This window comes from Neodiprion virginianus, chromosome 3 (genome assembly GCF_021901495.1).
Source record: "Neodiprion virginianus isolate iyNeoVirg1 chromosome 3, iyNeoVirg1.1, whole genome shotgun sequence".
Lineage (NCBI taxonomy): Eukaryota > Metazoa > Arthropoda > Insecta > Hymenoptera > Diprionidae > Neodiprion > Neodiprion virginianus.
Window position 1 is genome coordinate 31,664,967 of NC_060879.1, and position 19,496 is coordinate 31,684,462.

General features: G+C 39.4%; 3 long non-coding RNA genes across 7 annotated transcripts; 1 reads left to right on the plus strand and 2 right to left on the minus strand.

Annotated features, from left to right (window-relative positions):
• Positions 1 to 1,706: 1,706 nt before the first annotated feature.
• LOC124299785 (uncharacterized) lies at positions 1,707 to 10,405 on the plus strand. 4 transcript variants are annotated; one of them, XR_006907067.1, is made up of 8 exons: positions 1,775 to 1,805; positions 1,866 to 2,295; positions 3,021 to 3,142; positions 3,415 to 3,544; positions 3,806 to 3,925; positions 4,626 to 4,852; positions 5,429 to 5,463; positions 10,379 to 10,405. It is a non-coding gene; the product is annotated as an uncharacterized LOC124299785 (long non-coding RNA). The 4 variants fall into 4 exon arrangements; XR_006907065.1 differs by having other exon boundaries at positions 1,707 to 2,295; XR_006907066.1 differs by lacking the exon at positions 4,626 to 4,852 and having other exon boundaries at positions 1,707 to 2,295; positions 10,379 to 10,398.
• A 1,539-nt stretch (positions 10,406 to 11,944) lies between these two features.
• Positions 11,945 to 15,706, minus strand: LOC124299886 (uncharacterized). Its single transcript, XR_006907094.1, has 3 exons — positions 15,543 to 15,706; positions 14,932 to 14,966; positions 11,945 to 11,971 (listed from the first exon to the last, which is right to left on the minus strand). It is a non-coding gene; the product is annotated as an uncharacterized LOC124299886 (long non-coding RNA).
• An 821-nt stretch (positions 15,707 to 16,527) lies between these two features.
• Positions 16,528 to 17,780, minus strand: LOC124299884 (uncharacterized). Of its 2 annotated transcripts, XR_006907093.1 has the most exons (4): positions 17,637 to 17,780; positions 17,209 to 17,314; positions 16,839 to 16,944; positions 16,528 to 16,572 (listed from the first exon to the last, which is right to left on the minus strand). It is a non-coding gene; the product is annotated as an uncharacterized LOC124299884 (long non-coding RNA). The 2 variants fall into 2 exon arrangements; XR_006907092.1 differs by lacking the exon at positions 17,637 to 17,780 and having other exon boundaries at positions 17,209 to 17,462.
• Positions 17,781 to 19,496: the final 1,716 nt, after the last annotated feature.

Sequence of the window (19,496 nt, forward strand, 5' to 3'; positions counted from 1 at the left end):
TATGGATGGAAATCATATTAGGTATAGATATCGTTTATGACGTAATGAGTGGACCAAATTGACTCGTATGAGCATAAATGTGGATAGCTTCCGGATAGTTACCAGAAGATGCCCTGCGGATTTGCCAGCTGTAATTCTCCGCTGCGTAGTCTAAGCAATTTAGCAAGCTAATTGTAAACCATATCAGTTCCGCTAGCGGTATGACGTCAAAATGACTAATAGAAAAATCGCTCTTATGACATACAGGAAATTTCATTGATGCATTTATCATAACACCGATGTAATTGAATTAAAATGCTACAAAGGTTAACCTGAATATTTGATGACAGCAGAAATGTATTCCACGAAAATCGATTTCTGAAGGATTTAAGAAATTTTGTCGACATTGTGAAACGTAAAATTGGTACCAAGGATAGACTGTCAGCTTCCTCGACCAGGTCAGAGTAAAATGTCGAATAATCCCCTCACAATACATGAAAAATGGTCTATACTAAGTACCGATTTTTCAGAACTCAAAAAACGAAGTTTTACACAATTTTGAATATCTTGAAGATCGTAAGACTTCGAATGTTCTACGATGCGCCGATTTCAGGGAAATCAAATGAGTTCTAATGCGCTACCGAACGAAGATCCGTCCTTTGTACAGAAAAATGATTAATTCAATCCAGTCGTCATAATTGGATTTCTTATTATACATATTCATCAAGAAGCGAATACGAAATGATGCGTTAGGGGATTCAATATTATGTTGTGAACTTTTATATGAATATTTTTCATTTACTGGTTGAAATAATGTATGAAGCACATCTTTGTCTTCTGATGATAATCAGTTATCATAGGAACTATTTGATCATACTTTTGTAGTACCTGCCACTTCCAACTACCTCCAAACACATACCATCTCCAACCACTTTGTACGAACCGGTACTACCTCCTACCATTTCGGAACACCTCCAACCACCCTCGACCCCGCCGACCACCTTCGTCCTCCTAGTCCCCCTGCTCCGCCGTGTATTCTATAACATTAATATTGATAATTATTCCAACAACTTTTAATTTACTCTCACAATCTTTAATTTTCGTAGGCATAGAATCGGATAAAGTATCTACGTTGGTGAGAGAAGAAGAATTGTTTGTCGAAAAGTGTTCGTATGGAATAAAATTCAGAGTAACTGTAATATATCACGGATGCGCTGATTTTGATCCGGATGAAACGGATGCTCCGTATATGATACAGTATGTAACGCAGTGTCCCGATTTAAAGACCGAAAGAGGTGATTGTCGGCGATTTTTTTTTTTTTTTTGATAGCGAGAGAAAGAACGCTTCTTAAAACTTCGAGTCAACTTTGACACACATTTGAAAGGTACTAGCAAAAAGTTTTATCATCCAACCGTCGCAGAACGGCAGCGTTATTAGCTGACCCGTTAACGGAAGAATATATCTTTAGTCAAAGGCTGACCATCGACGGGCTTAGCCGCTTGAATCGGCAAGAATGATAACGTGCGTATTTCTTGTCTGAAATGTGGAAACTGAAATCATTATACATCATATATCATCATACATCATATCATCATACATAGTATTAAAGTTTGAAACCAAACTTTGAATGTTCGAATGTTCAGATTTTCAGAAAGTGACGTCACCCAAATTTTTTTTTTTTTTTTGACGTAATCGATCTATAGTAATCGTCGACGATGGAAATTCCTCAGTCTGGAAACAACCGCGCAGTTGAACGGACGGATGAGAATCGCGCTCCGCAGATTTCGAGTACCGGGTTCTCTACCTCCTGGATCCTACGCTCCGGGTCCGCTACCTTGTGAAACTCGAGTTCCAGGACGAGCGCTCCGTAGTTTCTATGCTCCAGGTCCGCTACCTGGTGAAACTCGATTTCAGGGAGAAGTGCTCCGTAGTTTATGCGCGCAAGCTCAACTACATGGTGAAACTAGACTTCCAGGACAAGCGCGACGTGGTTCCTGTTTCATATTTACAGTGAATTAATTCGATTTATTTTTCGCACAAGCCCAAATTCAGGAGCTGTCAATGCGCTAATAATAATTATACAATTTTTTATAATTTTCTCATAATCTTCTTGGTGAAATGTGTCGATGAAAAAATTGTATTAATCCTTACACAATACGTTTGATGTGTTCTAATACTGAAAATATTTATCAGTATACGAGGTATAACCCGAGGTGTTTAGCGCTGGTCGTTGGAGATGGTCTGAGCTGGACGAGGGGGAGGACGAGAAAGACGAGGAGAACAAGGTGGACGAGTGGGACGAGGATTTGTGCTCGGTGAGTTTAACACTTTTATACTATTTAATGTCAATTGTAATTATATTGTACCTAAAATTTTTCGAACTTGTCATGTTTACGATAAATTATTTCAATTCATTTTTCGCGCAAGCCCATATTCAGTAGCTGTCAGTCCGCTAATAAAATTTCTCGACTTCCAGGATAAGCGCTCCGTGGTTCCTGGTTCATGTTTGCAATAAATTATTTCAATTCGTTTTTCGCGCAAGCCCAAATTCAGTAGCTGTCAGTGCGCTAATAAAATTTCTATAACTTTACAATCTTCTCATAATCTTTTCGGTAAAATATATCGATAAAAAAATTATATTAAACCTCACACAGTATTTTTGATTTGTTCTCATGCTGAGAATATTTATTAGCATTCGAGGTATAACTCGAGGTGGTTGGCGGTGGTCGTTGGGGGTGGTTAGGGGTGGTTGCGGGTAATCGCGGTGATTCAGGAGGAGAGGGACGAGGATTTGTGCTCGGTGAGTAAAACACTTTTATAATATTTGCTGGCAATTGTAATTATATTTTATCCAAAATATTTCAAACTAGTCATGTTTACATTAAATTATTTCAATTCATTTTTTGCACAAGCTCGAATTCAGTAGCTATAAATAGGCTGATAGAATTTATTATATAATTGATTAATTAATTAATTATAATAATCCTTACACTATATTGTTTATGTGTTCTTATACTGAAAACATTTATTACTGTTCTAGGTATAATCCGAGGTGGTTGACGGTGGTTAGAGGTGGTCGGAGGTGGTGAGGGGTGGTTGCGGGTGATCAAGGTGGACGGGGAGAAGAACGAGGAAGCGACGGAGAACGAGGATTTCTCTAGGGTGAGTAAAACACTTTTATAATATTTAATTCCGATTGTAATTAGGTTTTACTTAAAATTTTTTAAACTTGTCATGTTGACAATAAATTGTTTCACTTCATTTTTCGAGCAAGCCCAAATTCGGAAGCTCTTAATGCGCTAATGAAAGTTCTATTACTTTTTATAATTTTCTCATAATTTTCTTAGTAGAGTCTGTCGATGAATGAATGGTATTAATCCTTACACAATATTTTTGAAGTCTTCTCATACTAAACATGTTTATTGGTATTCAAGACAACCCAAGGTAGTTAGCGGTGGTCGTTGGAAGTGGTTGGCGGTCGTTGGAGGTAGTCAGAGGTGGTTGCGGGTGATCGAGCGGGACAAGGAGGAAGACAAGGAGGAGAGGGACGAGGATTCATACATGGTGAGTATAACATTTTTATAATTTTTAGTGGCAATGTTGATTATATTTTATCTGAAATTTTGTAAACTGGTCATGTTTAAAATAAATTATTTTAATTCATTCATTCATTTCTTCGAGAAAGCACAAATTCAGTAGCTCTAAATGCGCTAATACGATTGATTGGTTTATTAATTTATCAATTGATTATATAAATCCTCACACAATACTTTTAATGTGTTCTTATGATGAGAATATTTATGACTGTTCATGGTATGACCTTAGGTGGTTATCGATGGATGTTGGAGGTGGTTGAAGGTGGTTGGAGATGTTCGGAGGTGAACGTGGAGGAGGTCGAGGAAGACGAGGAGAAAGGTGGACCAGGAGGACGAGGATTTGTGCACTGTGAGTATAACATTATAAAGTATTGAATAAAGTAGGAGTAGGAGTAGAATTAGGAGTAGGATCAGGAATGGGAGTAGGATCAAGAGTGGGAGTAGGAGTAGGAGTAGAAGTAGGAGAAGGAGTCTAGCCTACCCTACCCTACCCCCTACCCTACCCTACCCTTCCCGCCCCTACCCACCTCCTATACTCCTACTTCTACTCCTACTCCTATTTCTACTTCAATCTTACTCCTACTTCTACTATAACCTTACTCCAACTCCTGATCCTACTCCTATTCCTACTCTCACTCTTGAACCTACTCCTGATCTCACTCCTATTCCTACTGCTAATTCTGGATATTAACGTTACGGAATATATAGATTGCGTATCGAATTGGATCCCATATCGAAACGAACAATTCTTTTATTGTCATATTATAGCCAATTATAGTGGATTATCTGGTATGTTTCCTAGAAAATTATAAAATTTATAATTTGCATCACATGTTAATCATAAATAAATCATATATATCAGTGTCGAACATGGACCGCGTATACTGACATTTATACTTTTTGGTCTCTGCATCATTATGACATCTGATCTACTTTTATTCACGATCTATGTACGCATCATTCTTCTCTCGGGTACCTATACTTTAATTAAATCACTGTTTTGCTACGAATTTTGAAAGATATTTATTCTCATTATCAATTTCTTGGAGGCCGACAAGTCGGTGAGTACACTCAGGCCAAGTACTGGCTTGGGCTTACCATTGCGAAGACTGTGTTACTCAGAAGTTGAATGCAGCCAGCATCATGTCGAAATCGGAAACTCTCTGATGTTCTGCAATAACTTCTCAACTCTACCGTTGGAATACCTCACAGAGCAGTTTTCGGTTGTCACGTTAAAGCCCATGAGGGCGACTGTGTTTATATTCTTCATCCAATGGTGAGGCTAACCCCTTTGTATTTTTGGCGAAAATTTCCGCGATTTTGAAAAGTGCCGGAATAAATTTTTTCATGCACTATTCCGTCGTGATTTTGCGAGAGAAATCGATTGGGTGCAGTCCCAATACACTGCGATCAATGCATCGAAAGTTACAGCCAAAAAATGAAAACCTGAATTTTCGACATTTTTCAGCAGGTGCTTTTTCGCTCGCCATTTCTCTCCTGTCGATCTGACGCTCTTTTTGCTGCGTTTTCTGAGTTCCTTGTGGTCCAATTGGTCGGAAAAGAGTCATACGAATCAATTCTGAGACGATAAATTTTTTGGTAAAAAAAAAAGGAAGGTTAACCCCTTTGTATTTTTGGCGAAAATTTTCGCGATTTTGAAAAGTGCTGGAATCAATTCTTTCAGGCACTATTCCGACGTAATTTTGCGAGAGAAATCGATTGAGCGCAGTCCCAATACGCTGCGATCAACGCATCAAAAGTTACAGCCAAAAAACAAAACCTGTGATTATATGAATCCTTACGTAATGTTTTTGATGTGTTCTTATACTGAAAATATTTATTGCTATTCCAGGTACAACCCGATGTGGTTATCGGTGGTTGTTCGAGGTGGTTGGCGATTGTTGGAGGTGGTCGGAGGTGGACGAGGAGGAGGACGAACAGAACTGAGTCTCAAAGCCCTGTTGACATAAAAGCAGCTATTCGATAGAAATTATAGTTTATAGTTTACACAGCCCATTGCATGATATTTCATTATAAATACGTATGTTTCAATGTATTTAGGAATAATTTATCAAATATACAGAGGTCATGTGCAAATAATAAATGAATTGATTCGACCGCAGTTTGATGTATTCATTAGAGCTTTAACAATAAATTTAAACTTTGTTACTTCTTTCATTTTATTATGGATAATCAAAAACATTTCCGACTATTCGTGCTGTGGAAGCATGGGGATTAAACCAAATGTAGCAAAAGTTTAGAAACAGTGTACGTAGAGTACGGGTAGTTTTCTAATAATGCAAATAGAATAAAATACTACGCCTTGCGAATTAGCTTTCCCGACAGAGATGAATGATGAATTTTAAGGACTGCATTATCGTTGTTGAATACTCTATGCCTCATGGAAAAAGAAAATCTGTAACAATAAAATTGATGCACCGGATCATCGTCGACTTTAACTTTTGAAATGTCCTACCATTTCGAACACCTCCCACCTCCCCCTGCCACCACCGACCGTCAATGGCCACTTTCGACCACCCCCTATCACCTTCTGCCAGCGCCGACCACCTCCTACCATTTCCGAACACCTCCAACCATCCTATTTACCTATATTACTAGATTAGCTATGATATGAAAAGAGAAGAATGATTCATTTCGAAATGGGATTCTATTCGACGCGCGCTCGATGTATTCCATAACATTAGTATTCATAATTATTCCAACAACTTTTCATTTGCTCTCTCGATCTTGAATTTTCATAGGCATAGAATCGAAACGTTGTTTTAGCTGGTCGCAAGTGAAGTATCTGCGTTGGGTGGAGGAGCAGAATTGTTTTTCGAAAAGTATTCGGATGGAAAAAAATTCAGAGTAACTGCAATACATAACGGATGCGCTAATTCTGAACGAGATGAAATGGATGCTTCGTATATGAGACAGTATTTAACGCTGCGTAGTGATTTAAAGACCTAGAAAGGTGATAGGGAGAGAAAGAACGACGCTTCTTAACACTTAAAGTGTATTTTAACACACATTTGAAGGATACGAGCGAAATTTTTCATCATCCAACTGTCGCAGAACGGAAGCGTTATTAGCCGACCCGTTTACTGAAGAATATATCTTCAGTCAACGGCTGACCATCGAAGGGCCTGGCCGCTTAAGTCTGGAATCGGCAGGAGAGATAAAGTGTGTATTTCTTGTATGAAATGTGGAAGCTAAAATCATTATACATCATATCATGTCATCATACATCATACATCGTACATCATACATCGTACATCATACATCATCATACATAGTACTAAAGATCGAAACCAAAGTTTGGATGTCGGATGTTCAGAAAGTGACGTCACCAATTCAAAATCAGCTAGCCGAATTCCTCAGTCTGGAAACAACCGCGCAGTAGAGCGGACGGATGAGAGTCGCGCTCCGCAAATTTCGAGTACCGGGTTCTCAACCTCCCGGATCCCGCGCTTCGGGTCCGCTACGTATTTCGAGTACCGGGTTCTCAACCTCCCAGATCTCGCGCTTCGGGTCCGCTACGCGGTGAAACTCGACTTCCAGGTTAAGCGCTCCGTGGTTCCTCGTTCATGTTTACAATGAATTATTTCAATTCGTTTTTCGCGCAACTCCAAATTCGGTAGCTGTCAGTCCGCTAATAAAATTTCTCGACTTCCAGGATAAGCGCTCCGTGGTTCCTGGTTCATGTTTACAATGAAATATTTCAATTCGTTTTTCGCGCAACCCCAAATTCGGTAGCTGTCAGTCCGCTAATAAAATTTCTCGACTTCCAGGATAAGCGCTCCGTGGTTCCTGGTTCATGTTTACAATAAATTATTTCAATTCGTTTTTCGCGCAAGCCCATATTCAGTAGCTGTCGGTCCGCTAATGAAATTTCTCGACTTCCAGGATAAACGCTCCGTGGTTCCTGGTTCATGTTTACAATAAAATATTTCAATTCGTTTTTCGCGCAAGCCCATATTCAGTAGCTGTCGGTCCGCTAATGAAATTTCTCGACTTCCAGGATAAACGCTCCGTGGTTCCTGGTTCATGTTTACAATAAAATATTTCAATTCGTTTTTCGCGCAAGCCCATATTCAGTAGCTGTCGGTCCGCTAATGAAATTTCTCGACTTCCAGGATAAACGCTCCGTGGTTCCTGGTTCATGTTTACAATAAAATATTTCAATTCGTTTTTCGCGCAAGCCCATATTCAGTAGCTGTCGGTCCGCTAATGAAATTTCTCGACTTCCAGGATAAACGCTCCGTGGTTCCTGGTTCATGTTTACAATAAAATATTTCAATTCGTTTTTCGCGCAAGCCCATATTCAGTAGCTGTCGGTCCGCTAATGAAATTTCTCGACTTCCAGGATAAGCGCTCCGTGGTTCCTGGTTCATGTTTACAATAAAATATTTCAATTCGTTTTTCGCGCAAGCCCATATTCAGTAGCTGTCGGTCCGCTAATGAAATTTCTCGACTTCCAGGATAAACGCTCCGTGGTTCCTGGTTCATGTTTACAATAAAATATTTCAATTCGTTTTTCGCGCAAGCCCATATTCAGTAGCTGTCGGTCCGCTAATGAAATTTCTCGACTTCCAGGATAAACGCTCCGTGGTTCCTGGTTCATGTTTACAATAAAATATTTCAATTCGTTTTTCGCGCAAGCCCATATTCAGTAGCTGTCGGTCCGCTAATGAAATTTCTCGACTTCCAGGATAAACGCTCCGTGGTTCCTGGTTCATGTTTACAATAAAATATTTCAATTCGTTTTTCGCGCAAGCCCATATTCAGTAGCTGTCGGTCCGCTAATGAAATTTCTCGACTTCCAGGATAAACGCTCCGTGGTTCCTGGTTCATGTTTACAATAAAATATTTCAATTCGTTTTTCGCGCAAGCCCATATTCAGTAGCTGTCGGTCCGCTAATGAAATTTCTCGACTTCCAGGATAAACGCTCCGTGGTTCCTGGTTCATGTTTACAATAAAATATTTCAATTCGTTTTTCGCGCAAGCCCATATTCAGTAGCTGTCGGTCCGCTAATGAAATTTCTCGACTTCCAGGATAAACGCTCCGTGGTTCCTGGTTCATGTTTACAATAAAATATTTCAATTCGTTTTTCGCGCAAGCCCATATTCAGTAGCTGTCGGTCCGCTAATGAAATTTCTCGACTTCCAGGATAAGCGCTCCGTGGTTCCTGGTTCATGTTTACAATAAAATATTTCAATTCGTTTTTCGCGCAAGCCCATATTCAGTAGCTGTCGGTCCGCTAATGAAATTTCTCGACTTCCAGGATAAACGCTCCGTGGTTCCTGGTTCATGTTTACAATAAAATATTTCAATTCGTTTTTCGCGCAAGCCCATATTCAGTAGCTGTCGGTCCGCTAATGAAATTTCTCGACTTCCAGGATAAACGCTCCGTGGTTCCTGGTTCATGTTTACAATAAAATATTTCAATTCGTTTTTCGCGCAAGCCCATATTCAGTAGCTGTCGGTCCGCTAATGAAATTTCTCGACTTCCAGGATAAGCGCTCCGTGGTTCCTGGTTCATGTTTACAATAAAATATTTCAATTCGTTTTTCGCGCAAGCCCATATTCAGTAGCTGTCGGTCCGCTAATGAAATTTCTCGACTTCCAGGATAAACGCTCCGTGGTTCCTGGTTCATGTTTACAATAAAATATTTCAATTCGTTTTTCGCGCAAGCCCATATTCAGTAGCTGTCGGTCCGCTAATGAAATTTCTCGACTTCCAGGATAAGCGCTCCGTGGTTCCTGGTTCATGTTTACAATAAAATATTTCAATTCGTTTTTCGCGCAACCCCAAATTCGGTAGCTGTCAGTCCGCTAATAAAATTTCTCGACTTCCAGGATAAACGCTCCGTGGTTCCTGGTTCATGTTTGCAATAAATTATTTCAATTCGTTTTTCGCGCAAGCCCATATTCAGTAGCTGTCGGTCCGCTAATGAAATTTCTCGACTTCCAGGATAAGCGCTCCGTGGTTCCTGGTTCATGTTTACAATAAAATATTTCAATTCGTTTTTCGCGCAACCCCAAATTCGGTAGCTGTCAGTCCGCTAATAAAATTTCTCGACTTCCAGGATAAACGCTCCGTGGTTCCTGGTTCATGTTTGCAATAAATTATTTCAATTCATTTTTCGCGCAAGCCCATATTCAGTAGCTGTCGGTCCGCTAATAAAATTTCTCGACTTCCAGGATAAACGCTCCGTGGTTCCTGGTTCATGTTTACAATAAATTATTTCAATTCGTTTTTCGCGCAAGCCCAAATTCAGTAGCTGTCAGTGCGCTAATAAAATTTCTATAACTTTACAATCTTCTCATAATCTTTTCGGTAAAATATATCGATAAAAAAATTATATTAAACCTCACACAGTATTTTTGATTTGTTCTCATGCTGAGAATATTTATTAGCATTCGAGGTATAACTCGAGGTGGTTGGCGGTGGTCGTTGGGGGTGGTTAGGGGTGGTTGCGGGTAATCGCGGTGATTCAGGAGGAGAGGGACGAGGATTTGTGCTCGGTGAGTAAAACACTTTTATAATATTTGCTGGCAATTGTAATTATATTTTATCCAAAATATTTCAAACTAGTCATGTTTACATTAAATTATTTCAATTCATTTTTCGAGCAAGCACATATTCAGTGGCTATGAAAAAGCTTACACAATTTATTATATTATTGATTAATAAATTAATCAATTACTTAATTACTCAATTATATTAATCCTTACACAATATTTTCGATGTGTTCTTATACTGAAAATATTTATTACTATTCAAGGTATAACCTGAGGTGGTTGAAGGTGGTCGGAGGTGGACGAGGAGGACGAGGATTTGTGCTGGGTGAGTAAAACTCTTTTATAATATTTCATGGCAATTGTAATTATATTTCATCTGAAATATTACAAACTTGTCACGTTTACAGTAAATTATTTCAATTCATTTCTCGTGCAAGCACATATTCAGTAGCTATGAATAATCTTATACAATTTATTACATTATTATTAATCAAATAATATTCTTATAATATTTAATGTCAATTGTAATTACATTTCATCTGAAATATTACACACTTGTCACATTTACAATAAATTATTTCAATTCATTTTTCGTGCAAGCACATATTCAGTAGCTATGAATAATCTTGTACAAATCATTATATTATTAATTAATCGATTAATTACATTAAACCTTACACAATATTTTTGATGTGTTCCTATACTAAAAATATTCGTTACTCTTCCAGGTATTACCCGAGGTGGTCGGAGGTGGACGAGGAGGAGGACCAGGTGGGGAGGACCAGGTGGACGAGGAGGAGGCGGGGTGGGTCGTGGGAGAGGACCTCTCCTCTCCTTAGAGGAGGGGAGGGGGAGGGGGAGGGGCAGGGAAGGGGGAGAGGTGGGCGGGGAGGGGGAAGGGAAGGGAAGGGGCTGGGAGGGGTGGTGAGGGCAGGGGAGGGCGGCGGGGAGGGGGTGCGGGAGGGAGGAAGGGAGGGAGGGCGGGAGGAAGGGTGGGGGGGGAGGGAGGGAGGGAGGGTGGGCGGGCGGGAGGGAGGGAGGGAGGGAGGGAGAGAGTGGAGGACGGATGTCAATGCGAGCCCGTTAGAGTTAATAGAGCAGTACACCCCCCCCCCCCCCCGCGCCCACCCGCCCTCCCTCCCTCCCTCCCTCCCGCCCTCCCACCCTTCCTCCCTCCCTCCCCCCCCACCCCCTCCCCGCCGCCCACCCCTGCCCTCACCGCCCCTCCCAGCCCCTTCCCATCCCTTCCCCCTCCCCGCCCACCTCTCCCCCTTCCCTGCCCCTCCCCCTCCCCCTCCCCTCCTCTGAGGAGAGGAGAGGTCCTCTCCCACGACCCACCCCGCCTCCTCCTCGTCCACCTGGTCCTCCCCACCTGGTCCTCCTCCTCGTCCACCTCCGACCACCTCGGGTAATACCTGGAAGAGTAACGAATATTTTTAGTATAGGAACACATCAAAAATATTGTGTAAGGTTTAATGTAATTAATCGATTAATTAATAATATAATGATTTGTACAAGATTATTCATAGCTACTGAATATGTGCTTGCACGAAAAATGAATTGAAATAATTTATTGTAAATGTGACAAGTGTGTAATATTTCAGATGAAATGTAATTACAATTGACATTAAATATTATAAGAATATTATTTGATTAATAATAATGTAATAAATTGTATAAGATTATTCATAGCTACTGAATATGTGCTTGCACGAGAAATGAATTGAAATAATTTACTGTAAACGTGACAAGTTTGTAATATTTCAGATGAAATATAATTACAATTGCCATGAAATATTATAAAAGAGTTTTACTCACCCAGCACAAATCCTCGTCCTCCTCGTCCACCTCCGACCACCTTCAACCACCTCAGGTTATACCTTGAATAGTAATAAATATTTTCAGTATAAGAACACATCGAAAATATTGTGTAAGGATTAATATAATTGAGTAATTGAGTAATTGATTAATTTATTAATCAATAATATAATAAATTGTGTAAGCTTTTTCATAGCCACTGAATATGTGCTTGCTCGAAAAATGAATTGAAATAATTTAATGTAAACATGACTAGTTTGAAATATTTTGGATAAAATATAATTACAATTGCCAGCAAATATTATAAAAGTGTTTTACTCACCGAGCACAAATCCTCGTCCCTCTCCTCCTGAATCACCGCGATTACCCGCAACCACCCCTAACCACCCCCAACGACCACCGCCAACCACCTCGAGTTATACCTCGAATGCTAATAAATATTCTCAGCATGAGAACAAATCAAAAATACTGTGTGAGGTTTAATATAATTTTTTTATCGATATATTTTACCGAAAAGATTATGAGAAGATTGTAAAGTTATAGAAATTTTATTAGCGCACTGACAGCTACTGAATTTGGGCTTGCGCGAAAAACGAATTGAAATAATTTATTGTAAACATGAACCAGGAACCACGGAGCGTTTATCCTGGAAGTCGAGAAATTTTATTAGCGGACCGACAGCTACTGAATATGGGCTTGCGCGAAAAATGAATTGAAATAATTTATTGCAAACATGAACCAGGAACCACGGAGCGTTTATCCTGGAAGTCGAGAAATTTTATTAGCGGACTGACAGCTACCGAATTTGGGGTTGCGCGAAAAACGAATTGAAATATTTTATTGTAAACATGAACCAGGAACCACGGAGCGCTTATCCTGGAAGTCGAGAAATTTCATTAGCGGACCGACAGCTACTGAATATGGGCTTGCGCGAAAAACGAATTGAAATATTTTATTGTAAACATGAACCAGGAACCACGGAGCGTTTATCCTGGAAGTCGAGAAATTTCATTAGCGGACCGACAGCTACTGAATATGGGCTTGCGCGAAAAACGAATTGAAATAATTTATTGTAAACATGAACCAGGAACCACGGAGCGCTTATCCTGGAAGTCGAGAAATTTTATTAGCGGACTGACAGCTACCGAATTTGGGGTTGCGCGAAAAACGAATTGAAATATTTCATTGTAAACATGAACCAGGAACCACGGAGCGCTTATCCTGGAAGTCGAGAAATTTTATTAGCGGACTGACAGCTACCGAATTTGGAGTTGCGCGAAAAACGAATTGAAATAATTCATTGTAAACATGAACGAGGAACCACGGAGCGCTTAACCTGGAAGTCGAGTTTCACCGCGTAGCGGACCCGAAGCGCGAGATCTGGGAGGTTGAGAACCCGGTACTCGAAATACGTAGCGGACCCGAAGCGCGGGATCCGGGAGGTTGAGAACCCGGTACTCGAAATTTGCGGAGCGCGACTCTCATCCGTCCGCTCTACTGCGCGGTTGTTTCCAGACTGAGGAATTCGGCTAGCTGATTTTGAATTGGTGACGTCACTTTCTGAACATCCGACATCCAAACTTTGGTTTCGATCTTTAGTACTATGTATGATGATGTATGATGTACGATGTATGATGTACGATGTATGATGTATGATGACATGATATGATGTATAATGATTTTAGCTTCCACATTTCATACAAGAAATACACACTTTATCTCTCCTGCCGATTCCAGACTTAAGCGGCCAGGCCCTTCGATGGTCAGCCGTTGACTGAAGATATATTCTTCAGTAAACGGGTCGGCTAATAACGCTTCCGTTCTGCGACAGTTGGATGATGAAAAATTTCGCTCGTATCCTTCAAATGTGTGTTAAAATACACTTTAAGTGTTAAGAAGCGTCGTTCTTTCTCTCCCTATCACCTTTCTAGGTCTTTAAATCACTACGCAGCGTTAAATACTGTCTCATATACGAAGCATCCATTTCATCTCGTTCAGAATTAGCGCATCCGTTATGTATTGCAGTTACTCTGAATTTTTTTCCATCCGAATACTTTTCGAAAAACAATTCTGCTCCTCCACCCAACGCAGATACTTCACTTGCGACCAGCTAAAACAACGTTTCGATTCTATGCCTATGAAAATTCAAGATCGAGAGAGCAAATGAAAAGTTGTTGGAATAATTATGAATACTAATGTTATGGAATACATCGAGCGCGCGTCGAATAGAATCCCATTTCGAAATGAATCATTCTTCTCTTTTCATATCATAGCTAATCTAGTAATATAGGTAAATAGGATGGTTGGAGGTGTTCGGAAATGGTAGGAGGTGGTCGGCGCTGGCAGAAGGTGATAGGGGGTGGTCGAAAGTGGCCATTGACGGTCGGTGGTGGCAGGGGGAGGTGGGAGGTGTTCGAAATGGTAGGACATTTCAAAAGTTAAAGTCGACGATGATCCGGTGCATCAATTTTATTGTTACAGATTTTCTTTTTCCATGAGGCATAGAGTATTCAACAACGATAATGCAGTCCTTAAAATTCATCATTCATCTCTGTCGGGAAAGCTAATTCGCAAGGCGTAGTATTTTATTCTATTTGCATTATTAGAAAACTACCCGTACTCTACGTACACTGTTTCTAAACTTTTGCTACATTTGGTTTAATCCCCATGCTTCCACAGCACGAATAGTCGGAAATGTTTTTGATTATCCATAATAAAATGAAAGAAGTAACAAAGTTTAAATTTATTGTTAAAGCTCTAATGAATACATCAAACTGCGGTCGAATCAATTCATTTATTATTTGCACATGACCTCTGTATATTTGATAAATTATTCCTAAATACATTGAAACATACGTATTTATAATGAAATATCATGCAATGGGCTGTGTAAACTATAAACTATAATTTCTATCGAATAGCTGCTTTTATGTCAACAGGGCTTTGAGACTCAGTTCTGTTCGTCCTCCTCCTCGTCCACCTCCGACCACCTCCAACAATCGCCAACCACCTCGAACAACCACCGATAACCACATCGGGTTGTACCTGGAATAGCAATAAATATTTTCAGTATAAGAACACATCAAAAACATTACGTAAGGATTCATATAATCACAGGTTTTGTTTTTTGGCTGTAACTTTTGATGCGTTGATCGCAGCGTATTGGGACTGCGCTCAATCGATTTCTCTCGCAAAATTACGTCGGAATAGTGCCTGAAAGAATTGATTCCAGCACTTTTCAAAATCGCGAAAATTTTCGCCAAAAATACAAAGGGGTTAACCTTCCTTTTTTTTTTACCAAAAAATTTATCGTCTCAGAATTGATTCGTATGACTCTTTTCCGACCAATTGGACCACAAGGAACTCAGAAAACGCAGCAAAAAGAGCGTCAGATCGACAGGAGAGAAATGGCGAGCGAAAAAGCACCTGCTGAAAAATGTCGAAAATTCAGGTTTTCATTTTTTGGCTGTAACTTTCGATGCATTGATCGCAGTGTATTGGGACTGCACCCAATCGATTTCTCTCGCAAAATCACGACGGAATAGTGCATGAAAAAATTTATTCCGGCACTTTTCAAAATCGCGGAAATTTTCGCCAAAAATACAAAGGGGTTAGCCTCACCATTGGATGAAGAATATAAACACAGTCGCCCTCATGGGCTTTAACGTGACAACCGAAAACTGCTCTGTGAGGTATTCCAACGGTAGAGTTGAGAACTTATTGCCGAACATCAGAGAGTTTTCGATTTCTACATGATGCTGGCTGCATTCAACTTCTGAGTAACACAGTCTTCGCAATGGTCATCCCAAGCCAGTACTTGGCCTGAGAGTACTTACCGAATTGTCGTCGGTACAAGAAATTGATTATGAGAATAAATATCTTTCAAAATTTGTAGCAAAACAGTGATATAGTTAAGGTATAGGTACACGAGAGAAGAATGTGTATCATAGATCATTAATAAAAATAGATCAGATGTAATAATTATGCGAACACCAAAAAGTATAAATGTATATGCGTTCCACGTACGTCATTGATATACATGATTTATTTATGATCAATACGTGATGCATACTATGAATTTTATAATTTTCTAGGAAACATACTAAATTATCTACTATAATCGACCATAATATGACAAGAAAGGAATTGTTCGTGTCGATATGGGATTCAATTCGACACGCAGTCTATATATCCCATAACAATAATATTCAGAATTAGGAGTAGGAATAGGAGTGGGATCAGGAGTCGGAGTAAGATCGTAGTAGAAGTAGGAGTAGGAGTAGAAGTAGAAGTAGGAGTATAGGAGGAGGGTAGGGGAAGGAAGGCTAGGGGCGGGTAGGGTAGGGTGGGGTAGGGTAGGGTAGGGTAGGTTAGGGTAGGGATACTCCTACTCCTGCACCTACTTCTACTCTCGATTCTACTCCTACTTCTACTCCTATTCCTCATTCTACTCCTGATCCTACTACTACTCCTACTCCTACTCCTGCTCCTGCTCTGTTCATTACTTCAGAATGTTATACAGTGCACAAATCCTCGCCCTCCTCGTCCACCTTGTTCTCCTCGTCTTCCTCGTCCTCCTCGTCTACCTCTGACCACCTCTAACCACCGCCAACCACCTCCAACAACCACCGCTACCCACCTCGGGTTATACCTGGAATAGTAATAAATATTTTCAGTATAAGAACACATCAAAAACATTGTGTAAGGAATAATATCATGTTTTTATCGACAGACTTCACCAAGAAGATTATGAGAAAATTATAAAATAGAACTTTTATTAGCGCATTAAGAGATAGTGAATTTGGGCCTGCACGAAAAATGAATTGAAATAATTTATTGTAAGCATGATAAGTTTAATAAATTTAAATGAAATATAATTACAATTGCCATTAAATATTATGAAAATGTGTTACTCACCATGCACAAATCCTCATCCTCCTCCAGGTCCACCTCCGACCACCTCCAACCACCGCCGACCACCTCCAACGACCACCGCCAACCACCTCAGGAGATACCTTGAATACTAATGAATATTCTCAGTATTAGAACACATCAAAAATATCGTGTAAGGATTAATATAATTTTTTTACTGATACATGTTACTAAAAAGATTATGAGAAAATTATAAAAAATTATTAAAATTTCATTAGCGGACTAATACTTACTGAATTTGGGCTAGCGCGAAAAATGAATTGAAATAATTTATTGTATACATGAAAAGTTTAATAAATTTTAGATAAAATATAATTACAATTGTCATCAAATATTATAAAAATGGTTTACTCACCGTGCAGAAAACCTCGTTCTCCACGTCTTCCTCGTCCTCTTCCTCGTCCACCTCCGACCACCTTTAACCATCTCCAACAATCACTGTCAACCACCTCGGGTTATACCTTGAATACTAACGAATATTGTCAGTATTAGAACACATCAAAGATATTGTGTAAGGATTAATATAAATTTTTTATTGACACATTTCACTAAGAAGAGCAAGAGATAATTATAATAAATTATAGAAATTTCATTAGCGCACTGATAGCCTCTGAATTTGGGCTTGCGCAAAAATGAATTGAAATAATTTATTGTGAACATGACAAGTTTATCCAGAACTACGGAAAATCAGTCCTGAAGGACAAAAGTCACCAGGTCAAGGACCTGGACAGCCAGAACTACGGAGCGCCTGTCCTGGAAGTCAAGTTTCACCAGGTAGCCGACCTGAAGCATAGAAACTACGGAGCGCTTGTCCTGGAACTCGAGTTGCACCAGAAAGCGGACGCGAAACGCAAGATCCAAGAGGTCAAGAAGCCGGTACTCGAAATCTGCCGAGCGTGATTCTCATACGTCCGCTCCACTGCGCGGTTGTTTTCGGACTGAGGAATTTGGCTAGCTGATTTTCGTCTATATAGATCGATGACGTCCAGAGAAAAAAAATTTTGGGTGACGTCACTTTCTGAACATCCGAACATCCGACATCCAAACTTTGGTTACGAACTTCAATACTATGTATGATGTATGATGTATGATGTATGAAGTATGATGTATGATGATGTATGATGTATGATGTACATTGATATGATATGATGTATAATGATTTAGTTATGTTTTCTGCCGATTCCAGACTCAAGCGTCTAGGCCCTTCGATGGTCAGCCGTCTACTAAGGATGTATTCTTAAGTTAATCAGTCAGCTAATAACGCTGCCGTTCTTCGACAGTTGAATGAAAACAATTTTTGCTGGTACCTTTCAAACGCGTGTTAAAATCCACTCAAAGTTTTAAGATGCTTCGTTCTTTCTCTCCCTATAAAAAAAAAAAAAAAAAAAAAAAACGGTTGCGTGCTAGTATACGAACGCGCTGAGGCGCAAATCTGATACGTTAGTAACATTAAACAATCTGTTATCAATTAGTCATTCCGATGCACAACTCTTTTTGTTAAAAAAAAAATTATTCCATTGATAGATGGTAACAGATAGTCTTGGGGACGGAAATATTACACGTGTGTGATTCACACACGTCACGAACAAGTATGACCGTTTCGGTAAAAAATATAAAGCGAATCTGCCCGCCAAGTATGTAGTGCTTGGAATGATGTTTCAATATCACTACACGAAGCAGCGAGGTCCGACTTCATGACGTATACCTACTTGGTGAGAGATCGTAGCGCTTGGGGTTCTTTCCTGATTTCACGATCCAGACTGGCAATATCCAAATTCTTTTTGAACTTTTGTTGTGATTTGGTTTCGATAACTTATCGTAATTTTTTACATTTCAAATGTTTTTGCCAAGATTTTATTACTTTGTGTAAGTATGCGGGAATGATACTGCTGTACCGTAGTAAACAATGAAGTAAATGTAAGGGAACCACACTTTTATAGGTACCTGTCCAGATATGTAAATATAAGATATGTAGAATGTTGAGTTTTGCACAGCTGTCGGTTATCTTCTCTTTGGAATATCGGCTTGCCAAAGTTTAACATTTACAAGTTCCAATGGATAAGAACAGAATAGGAATGGTCCAAATGACTGTGAAATAAACGAACATTGTAAATATTCATCTATGCCTCATAATTTAAAAAATATAAAATGTTGAAAAACGAACGAGAACACACCACATAGGCCGAAAGGCAATGCGTAAGAAAACACATACTAATGGACAAAAATCTTATTCTATACCATAATTGTTTAGAAACCCTAGGGGCAAACAAAGTCAGCATAAAAAGCATGTGTAAACAATGACAACAAATAAAATTAAAAAAAAATAAATAAATAAATAAACGAAACAACGAACACGCAAGGAAAAGGTTCCATTTTATCAATAATAAGTACTACACCGTGCGACACTGAATCAAAGTAATATATTGAAGAAATACATACTAAACATACAAATTAATAAACAAACAAGTCATGCATTTGGTAGAGATGAAGAGGTTGAGGCTAAGTGTATTGAATGTTATGTGTATAAATATAATCTAATGAGAATTATCGAAGTACCATACCGTCTGATTTGAATGAAGCATCGTAAGTATTCTTCCAATAGCTTTGGTTAGCATTGTTCTTTCTGATGATTCATGACGAGCG